At 56.3% G+C, this 10,345-nt stretch overlaps 1 long non-coding RNA gene across 1 annotated transcript; it reads right to left on the bottom strand.

Annotated features, from left to right (window-relative positions):
* Positions 1–291: 291 nt before the first annotated feature.
* Positions 292–1,072, bottom strand: LOC148050032 (uncharacterized). Its single transcript, XR_015701758.1, has 2 exons — positions 953–1,072; positions 292–752 (listed from the first exon to the last, which is right to left on the bottom strand). It is a non-coding gene; the product is annotated as an uncharacterized LOC148050032 (long non-coding RNA).
* Between the last annotated feature and the right edge of the window lie 9,273 nt (positions 1,073–10,345).

Raw genomic sequence — 10,345 nt, 5'->3', positions numbered from 1 at the left:
AGAGATTTTCCTCTACTGCAATGCCTCGCACCCGTATTTCCAGTTTTTAACATTTTTAATCACACACACACACACGAGTTTTCAGGCATTTTGGGGCTGTGACCCCCCCTCCTCTGGGGGGGGCACTCCCCGTGACACCTTCATCCCCCACTCACCTGCTCCTCTGTTTCATCATCACACCCCCGCCCCCAGGGACGTTGGGGTGCCCCAAATGACATCATCACCCCCCAGGCCCCTCCAACACTTTTTCATCACCCCCCAAAAAAGGCACAAAACAAGGAAAACAGCCCCGACCGGCAGCTCGCTACTTTAATAATGCCGTTTACATATGTAGGCGCCCCCCCGAAAAGGGGAGCTCCGCCAGAGAAATAAAATGGGGGCAGCCCCCCCAAACGGTTGCAGCCCCCCCCAGCCCCTGTCCCGCAAGCCGGCGGCTGCCCCACGCCGCGGGGGGAGCCTGCCAGGGGACGGTGACGCACCTCTCGCTCAGGCTCTGCTCTGCCGTGCTCCCCCTCCGTTCCCGCGCTGGGACGGGCTCCCCGGGGCAGCGAACCTCCCCGCTCCCTCTTGGCCCGGCACTCTCCCCACCAGACAGCCCTCGCTGACGCACCCGCGGGGCACCCGCCGGAGACAGAGCCAGGAGCCTCCAGGCACGGGGCCGGCCCCTTACCCTCGGGACGCTTCACGACCGGCAGGCCAACCTGGGCCGGGGGGGACCTAGCGAGCATCACGAGACGCTTGCAACGAGACACCTGAAAAACAAAAATCCCAAGCGATATTTCCGCATGTGAAAAAAATAGCACAGCAGCGAGTAGAGGAATTCAGTCAGAGCAAGGGAGGGGAGAGCAGTTGAGCTCAAGGAGGATTCGAGGTAAGCAGGTCAGCTCAAAACACAAGACGTCCTTTAAAAGCTAGAGCGACCTGAACGCTTCCAATCAGCATGAAGACTAACCGGTACGATTCCAAACACGTTCTTCGCGTAAAAGTACGCGCTCTTGCCGGCGTTGGAAAACGTCTCACCCCTTCCTTACGGCACGGCTGCAGGGAGACAACCCTGCGAGGCTGCAGGACAAGGGCGGGCCGCAATCAGAATCTACGCTACAGATCCGCCGCAACAGCTACGGCCCTCGCGCTCCTGCGCATCTTGCTGGCTCGGTCGATAAAGCTGGAAGCGAAGCGTAACGCTTTCGAGGGTAAAAGGAAAACCAGAGGACAAATCGCAGCAATTCGCTTCATACTAAAAAAGCTGTGCGTGTGCTTACAGACATCCAATAAAAATACTTCTACTGGAGAAGGGCTGGATTTTCCTTTTGCGTTAATTTAACTTGCACAGCTGTGAATCGATACCAGCAGATTATCTGTCTCCAAGATACGCAGTTATCATTTGACCAGGGGTTTTTTGCGCCTTACGTCATTAGGAGCGACATCTGGCCAGCCGCGCTGCCCGAGAGAGATGCTACTGAACTGCCAGGGAAACGCACCCTTGAAAGCCAGACAGAAAGAAAAGTACTTCAGAGCACTCCGTCAAACGAGCCGGGGGGGAAAAAAACCCATAACGTTCAGTTGCCTCTCCTGGTCAACGTTTAGAACAAATACCTAACGGCTCAAATACACCTAAGCAATTGTACGCCACAGCTAGTTGGCAGTTAAAGTTGAAACAACGCAAGGCAGTTTGTATAGACAATTTTAACTTTTTTTTTTTTCCTAAAGTTACATCTAGGGTAGAAAAATCAGTGAGAGAAGAGATCCCCCATACGGTTTTACTTTGCGGGCGGAATCCAATCCCCGGGGCTGCAATGCCTAAGGCTACCAAAAAGGACTGGCAGATTTGCTAACGCTTTTGGCTGCACCGAAGCACGCAGAGGAACGCGTGTTGATGACATCTCGGCTGTTGCAACTGAGAACCAGCGATGCCATCAACTTCCGGAAGACGTGCTGTGCCCGGGTCTTTGGAAGCAAACTGACGCGTTTTTTTTTCTTTGTTTTTTTTTTTCTTTTTTTTTTTTTTTTTTAAGAGAGCGGAAAGTCTCGCTGCTGCTGACTTCTACTGCCAAGCGCATCATCTCTGAAGATCCCCACTCTGATGGGGAGTTCATAAAACACAACTTCTTTGAATGAGAAAAGACTTCCATTCTGGAAAATCTCTTTCCAACTGAAGTAAGAAACCACACGCTGTAGGTTAAGGAAAAAGGACGCTGCCGAAGCAGTAACTCACCGAAACCACGTCAGGACTCGCTGTCGCTACTTACAAGGCTGGCAATGCTTCCCGGGAAAGCGACGCCTATTCCTCCTCTTTTGTCCACGTCTCTCCTTGGACCTGGATCGCTTTTAGTACGGACGCTAGTATCTCAGTAAGCTTTTCAAGTACTACTGTAAGATATTTTCAAAACTTACTGACTGAAAAAGCACACAACAGACGATCCCTCAGAAACATCTGTAACGCGACGCTTCCCGGACACGTCCGTGCTTTAAGCTACGACGGCAAGATAAGCAGGGCTCAAGAAAAGCTATGCCGATGAGGCGACGCGTTCGAGACCCTCGGGAGGCTTACCGAGGGGCCCCATGATCACCAAGAGCTACGGAAACATCAAGACCCGAGAAAGCCAGGGTACGAGACACAGAAGACAGGCTTCCGCAAACCAGAACGCACAGACACAGGATGGAACCGCCCTGCCCAGCCAACGTCAGCAGCGTGCTAAGAACAGTAACCCGGTCCTTTTCCCTTCCCAAAGGAGACTGCTCCTGGACAGGCCTCTCCCCGACACCAACTTTATAACCCCTCCCTGCAATTCCTATCCTTGATACCTCCTCAGCCCTGACCCCGCAACTGAGCTTTCAGAGGGCCAGGGATCTGAATCCACCCTCAAAAAGAAAAAAAGAAAACTACCACACACCTAACTAGAACATTCCTGCACTCACTCAGTTCTTCTTCATCATCTCAAAAAAACCCAAAAAAACAAAACAAAAAACCCCAAAACCTCCCAACCCAAAACCCACAGCACACTAACAAACTAAAACACAGTGCTGGTATTCAGCATCGGTCTGGTTACTGCCAGCCGCTTCTGCGACACCCTCCTCCTCAAAAGCACCGCACCGCTCTGCTCCCCTGCTCCACGCCTGTTCTCAAGAAAGATGCTGCGGCTGTCGCTCGGTGCACCTGGGAACTTTGTGTCTCCAGGAGACACAAAGTTCCCGTGGCGCTCGGGTGAAATAGCCAGCCCCGTGTGCCTCCCCTCTACCACCCAGCTCACCTCAACTTCTCAGCCGATTCTCAAGGCAGCCAGCACAGCTCCCACAAAACCAAACGGGAAATGATTAACCAACATGCCATTTCATACTTTACTATTAAATGACGACCCGGCTGACAACCACCTCGCCTCCTCCAGCCGCTCCTCAGCGGGAAGCTACGCCCTCCGAGGCTGTTAAAAGGGAGGACCCTAAGGAAAGAGAACAACTCCTTGAAAACTAAAGACAGGGAACGGGATAAAAGCAAAAAACTTCAATAATGACGGGAATTAGGGCAACAAAGAGAAAAAAATGAAAACCGGGGACAGTGAACTAAAAGAGAGACGTAGGAAGACAATTGAAAAAGCAAAGGTACTAATAGAGACAAGGAAGAATTAAAAAAGGGAAACGGCAAACGGAATACAAGTAGACAGAAGCTTTTGTCGTGGTTTAACCCCAGCCAGCAGCTAAGCACCACACAGCCGCTACGGGGGAGAAAATTGGAAGGGTGGAAGTCAGAACACTCGTGGGTTAAAGGAAGAACAGTTTAACAATTGAAGGAAAAGACAACAGAATAGTAGTAATAGTACTAGTAGTAATAATAATAAACCAATAACAGTATACAAAGCAAGCGATTCACTCTACAGGTGCTCACCACTCGCCGACCGATGCCAAGCACGTCCCCGAGCAGCGATCGCTGACTCCTGGCCAACGACCCCGCGTTTCCCTACCGAGCGTGACGTCACACGGGAGGGAACAGCGCTTCGGCCGGCGCGGGACAGCTGAGCTGGCCGTGGCGCCTCCCAGCTTCTGGCGCACCGGGCAGAGCACGGGAAGCTGAAAGGTCCTTGAGCGGTGTAAGCGCTACTTAGCGACAAACAAAAACGTCAGTGCGTTACCAACATTGTTCTCATCCTCAATCCAAACCGCAGCACTGTGCCAGCTACTAGGAAGAACCTTAACTCTCTGCCAGCCGAAAGCAGGAGGCTTTGAACAGCAAGGGCGATGGAGGAAATGGGGAAAAACTTTAATCAATAGCGACAGGGAGCTCCGTCGGGAGAAGGAAAAATTTAGAAAGTGAGGGCACTAAGGGAAGAGAAGAAACAATTAAACCCAAAACTAAACCCCAAGGGGAAAAGTCAACATAGAACACTTGAAAAAGCAACAGGGATTAGGGAAATAAATGGGAAAATTAAAAAACAGGACAGCGAACTAAAGGGGACGGAGAAGGAAAATTCAAAAAAACGAGGGCCCTAAGGAAAGACAAGAAAGAATTAAAAAACATAAATACAGGGGAATAAAGGCAGCAAAGCAGGACAACAGGAGACAGGAGAGTGCTTAAAGGAAGCGGCAAGGGATTAAGAACATCAGGAAGTGATTTAAAAACCCGCATCAGTGAACTAAAACGGAGACGGAAAAAATTGAAGAAGACAGAAAATTATTTTTGAATCATTTATATAATACAGCAGATATAGGTTTGTCATTTTGGAAATCTCTTCTTTTTATATATATATATATGAATTTTGTATATATATACATATGAATATTATTTATATATATATATATATATATATATATATATATATATATATAAAGGCGAGAGATGTTTCTCTACTGCAATGCCTCACACCCGTATTTACAGTTTTGAATCGTTTTTAATCACACACACAAATTTTCGAGGCCGATTCCTCCTCTTTGTCCACGTCTCTCCTTGGACCTGGATCGCTTTTAGTATGGACGCTAGTATCTCAGTAAGCTTTTCAAGTACTACTCTAAGATATTTTCAAAACTTACTGACTGAAAAAAGCACACAGCTTTTAAGTGAGACTGAAAACAAAGCCTGTTTCTTTCTGAACGCCTGAACTCTTACAAACGGCGTTCTTCCCTCTTTTAGGACGCAACTATTTTCCCGATATCATTTCCTAGTGCAAGCGCACAGAAACAGAAGATTGCGCTTCAGGAAGGCAAAATAAACGGAGGGAAGTCGGCTTTGCACAGGCAGAACACGCTCCAGCGCAGACCTTCTTTTCCTTTCAGGATCTGGCGTTAAAAATAGTTCCTAGAAAAACTACAGAAGGGAAGGAGAGCTGGCGCATTCTTGACGTTAACTTTGAAGTCCATGCTACAAGCGCCTTCGGAAAACGCGGACGCCGCATCGCGGACGTACCTTGTACCCCCGCAGACCGCTACACAGCCTTTCCGTCCGTCTTGCGCTTTCACGGCAGGAAGAAAGGGCGACCACGGTGAAACGGCGGCAGCTGACACTCTGCTGAGAGAGGAAAAAAAACCTGCAGCATAAAGCTGGGTAGGAGTCCCAAGCTGCCCGTTTTTGTGAAGTCTTGCGAAGGCTACAGCCGGAGCGAAGGAAAAAATAGCTGCTGGGAACTATATTGCCAAACAACATGCGGCAATAAAACCTCGGAGGCGTTTGACACGCGCCCATTTTTTGGTAACTTGCTATTTGCTTCCCATGTTATCGTTGTTCTTCCTTCAGGAACTCCTCTACTTGGAGCCAACTTCTTTGCTACCGGTTCAAGCGTTTCCCTTCCTGGTATTACTAGCACACGGGCCCAGGCAAGTCCCTGAACTGCTCTTCCGAACTTCTCCAAACGACAATTACAGCCACGAAAGAGGACTTCAAGAGAGGAAAAGGAGAGGCCGGGCAGCAAAAGAGCTCTGCAGGCTGCCACCAGTCAACATTCCACTCTTTTTTTTTTTCTTTTTTTTCTTTTTTTAAATCCACCCCCCCGCCCTAAATACAAAACAAAAAAACCCCATGACCTTGTATTTTTTTTTTCCCTTTGGGAGCTCACCCCTGTCTCAGCAGCACAACAGTGTCCTCCACAGAGCAGGAAGCGCAGACGATCTGTATCCCGTTTTGCACGCGACGGATCCGTGTTCAGAAGAAATAGGCCAGATCTGTAAGACCGGTGTTATTTTGGGGGTTTTAACAATCACAACGCAATTGCATCGACCGACGCGTTTGTGAGAAAACTCATTAACTTCTAAACGTAGCACCTCCTTGGGTAAAAAAACGCAAAGTGCGAGACTGAAAAAAAGGGAGTGATTCAGAGCTCCCGCTCACGATGGGAGCCGTGGCGAAAGGAATGAAAGTGAAGACAAACAGCAGCAACATGAAGTGAAATTCGGCTTTAATTCTAGGCACGTGCTTAAGAGACTCCAAGCCCACACCTCAATCCTAGAGCCGACTAGCCCTTTTCTGGAAGGACAAATTTTGTTACTCTAAAGTCCTAGGACCGAAGGCTCCACAGAACAGAACGTGCACCGAGCCACAGGCCACCCGTGCCATCAGCGCTCTGATGGCAAAGAAAAACCCGTTAGGAAAACTAAAGTTTAAATATCGGTTCTCCATCGTGTTTCATTCCTTACGCTTTCCACTCGGCACCTGTGGGTGCTCCAAAATGAACTCTACATTGACACCGCATGTTACTAACAATTCAGTTCTGCGTGTCAAAACAACAGGCTATTTCCAGCTCGCCTCATCAAAGTAGCACGACCGACCAGAAGAGAAACACCGGACCCTAAAGAAGGGAAACAGGCAGCTCTTCATTTCTCCTAGAGTGAAAGTCTGTTCTTTTGCCCGGAAGGCAAACAGCCGAAACTGCCAAGGGAGCACTGCAGGAACGCGGCGCGCTCTCTTAGCTGCAATTTGTCATCGGCTTTTCTGCACGGGGCAGCAGCTTTGCCTTTCCTCTGGCTTTGATGTGGCGCCCCTGGAGCGTCTTTGGACCCGGCAAGGGTTTCTCCCCTCGCTCCCGCAGCCCCAGACACGCGATTACCTGAGCGCCGAGCGGAATCACCCACGCTGTGATTTTCTTCCCGGGACGCAGAAGGTGACGTCAAATAAAGGAAAGGAGGAGGCAAAAAGGAAGCGGTTTGTCCGGCAGCCACGGCCCTAGAAACTACACCTCCCGGCATGCGCCTGGGAACCAACGTGGCCAACCAAAAGCCCCGGATGCCGCGACCCAGCCCTCCGTGCTTTGGGACCCTGGCGCGGGGACACTGCTTCGTCTCCCGCCGCCGCCGCACGTGCGGAAGCCTCCGCCGAGCCCCCCAGCGCGGCTCCGGGCAGCCCCCGCCACACCTCCGGCTGACCGCCCCCGCCCAGCGCTCCCCGCCGCCCAGCCCTCCAGCGCGGCTCGGTGCGGCGCCTCTCCGCCGCCCGGCTCCGCGTACCTGGCGCGGCGCCCGCCCAGCATCGAATCTAGTGCGCCCGCTCAAATTCGGCGCAGCGCCCCCTCCTGCCGCCCGGCCCCGGACCAGGCGCGGGAGCCTACGCGCGGCTCCCCGCCGCCCGGCCCCGGAGCGGCGCGGCTCGGCGCGGCGCGCTCCCCGCCGCCCGGCCCCCGGAGCGGCTGCGCCGGGGGGCTCGGCGCGCCGCCCCCCGCCGCCCGGCCCCGGGACCGGCGCGGCTCGGCGCGCCGCCCCGCCGCCGCGGCGCCCGGCTCCCGGACCGGCGCGGCCTCGGCGCGCCGGCCCCCCCGCCGCCCGGCCCCGGACCGGCGCGGTGGCGGCGCCCTCTCCGCCGCCCGGCCCCGGCACCGGCGCGGCGCCCGCCCAGCATCGAACCAGTGCGGCCTGTCAGCCGGGCGCGGCGGCCCCCCGGCGCCCGGCCCCCAGAGCGCCGGCGCGCGGCTCGGCGTGGCGCCCCACCCACCGCCCGGCTCCGGACCGGCAGCGCGGCGGCCCCCCCGCCCGACTCCGGGCTCACCTCGGCCACCGGCCCCGGACCCGGCGCGCCCCCCCTCGCCCCGGCTCCGGGAAGCCCCGCCCGCCCGGCTCCCACACGGCACCGCACCCTCCCCGCTCCGTGCCTCTCGGCCGGCCCGCCCGGCTCCCACACGGCACGCGCCGCCTCTCCTCGGGCTTCCCCGCTCACCTCCTCCCGCCTGCAGCCGCAGCCCAACGACCGCTCCGCTCCGCCCCCGGGCTCCTGCTTGAGCCCCTCCGCGGGTGGGAAGCTGTGCCCATCGCGGTGGCGATGCCCACCCACGACGCACCGCCGCATGGTCTGGGGAGGAATTCCAAGCTTTCATCTCTCTGTGGGGCTGGACGCCACCCTCTGTATCATCCAGGGGACTTCTCGTTTCAATACCTTCTGGGCTCTGGAGGGCCTTCTTGATGAGTTCTGGGGTGGACTTTCGGCAAGTGCCATTCCCATCAGTTCGCGGTGGAGCTGCTCTATACTTTGGGAAGACTTCCTGGTTGCATCTCGATGGTCTGAAGGACAGTCTTTCGAATCTGGATGATCTTCGTCTCGTCTCCTCTCTATGGTCTGGAGTGGACCTTCTCGATGGTCTGGGTGGACTTTCAGTGTCATCTCCATGGTCTGCGCAGGAGCCGCCCTATACTGCGGGAGGACTTCCGCTTGCATCTCTTGGATGGTCTGGAAGGACAGTCTTTCGAATCTGGGATGACCTTTTCTGTCTCCTCTCATAAGGGTCTGGAGGACCTTCTCGATGGTCGGGGTGGACTTTCGGTGTCAAGTCTTCCATGGTCTGCGGAGCCGCCCGATACTCCGGGAGGACTTCCGCTTTGCATCTCGATGTAGGTGGTCTGAAGGACAGTCTTTCTCGAATCTGGGACGACTTTCTTGTCTCATCTCTATGGTTCCTGGACGACCTTCTCTGTGATCCGGGAGGACTGTGTCGGCCATTTTGGTGGTTTGGACGAGTTATTTTTTTGTCGGGGGGGGTTTGGTTTTTTAAGCTTTTGGTGTGCTCTGTGCAGTCACAGCCCAACGACCGCTCCACCGCCCCGGGCTCCCGCTTGGCCCCTCCGCGGGGGAAGCTCCACCCACGGCGCGATGCCCGCCCCCGATGCACCCTCGCATGCGCTTCGGCGAAGCTCCGGCCCCCTCCCAGCGGCAAACCCCGCCCCCTGCAGCAAAGCTCTGCCCCTGCAAACAGCACACACATGCGCCGGTGAAGCTCCGCCCCCTCGGGCAAAGCTCCACCCCCTCCCATGGCAAAGCTCCGCCCCCCCGCAGCAAAGCTCCGTCCCCAACTCATCGCGCATGTGCCGGGCGGCTTAGCCCGCCCTCACACAGCAAAGCTCCGCTCTCACCCGGCAAAGCTCTGCCCTCACTTCCTGGCAAGGCTCCGCCCCCCGCGGCAAAGCTCCGCCTCGAGGTGCAGCCTGCATGCGCGGCAAAGCTCCGTCGCCTTTCACATCAAAGCTCCGCCCCCACTGGCAAAGCCTCCGCCCCAAGGCAGCCGGTTAAGCTCCGCCCTCACATGTCAATCTCCGCCCACCCGCGGCAAAGCTCTGCCCTTCAGAGCAAAAGCACCGCCCCCCTCGGCAAGGCTCCGCCCCTGAGAGAGCACGCATGCGCCAGGGAAGAGAAGCCTCCGCTCTCACACGACAAAGCTCCGCCTTATCACCGCCAGGGCTCCGGCCTGCGTTGCTAAGCTCCACTCCCTAACACAGTGCAAGTGCAGGCGTGGTCTCCAGGGGCGGGGCCTGTCGCTAGGGGTGGTGCCCCCCGCCCTGCCCGGGGGCATCCAGGGGCGGGGCCCGTCGCTAGGGGCGGGGCCGCTCCACACCCAGGACGGGGGCGTCTTCGGCGGGGCGGGGCTGCAGCGGAGGCGGACGCGGCGGTGCTAGCAGCGGCGGCGCCGCCTCCCGTGCGGCAGGAGCGGCGCTTCATCACCGGGAGGCAGCATCATACGGCGGCAGCACCCCGCGGGCACCGCGTCTGTCGCCACTACATGCTCCGTTACTGGCCACCGGCACCGGCGACCACGAGGACGCCACGGCCCCCCTCGCGGCGGCTCCCGCCCCGCATCAGCCAGGCCGCCAGGCGGCGGTGGCACCACACCAAGCCCCGGCGCTCTGACCGCTCCCCTCGGGGAGCAGCGCGACCTGCCCCCCGGCCCGCCTGGGGGCCGCCCGCAGCCGCCGCCGCCGCCGGGCCTTACGGGGGGGGGGGGGTGTCACAAGCCCCGACTTTCTCTCTGCCCCTGCTCCCGCTCACAGCCCACGCAGCTACAGCCATCGCCTCGCTCACCAAAAAGCACCCAAGCGGCCTCCGAGAGCATTTCAGTCCTCTGCGCTTGACAACTTGCAGCGGCTGCTGGCCCTTTCTCTCCGCACCCCC

This window comes from Nipponia nippon, unplaced genomic scaffold (genome assembly GCF_047370975.1).
Source record: "Nipponia nippon isolate SJK-2023a ecotype South Korea unplaced genomic scaffold, ASM4737097v1 scaffold_90, whole genome shotgun sequence".
Lineage (NCBI taxonomy): Eukaryota > Metazoa > Chordata > Aves > Pelecaniformes > Threskiornithidae > Nipponia > Nipponia nippon.
The sequence above is the reverse complement of the archived record's forward strand: the minus strand, read 5'-3'. Positions and strand labels throughout refer to the sequence as shown.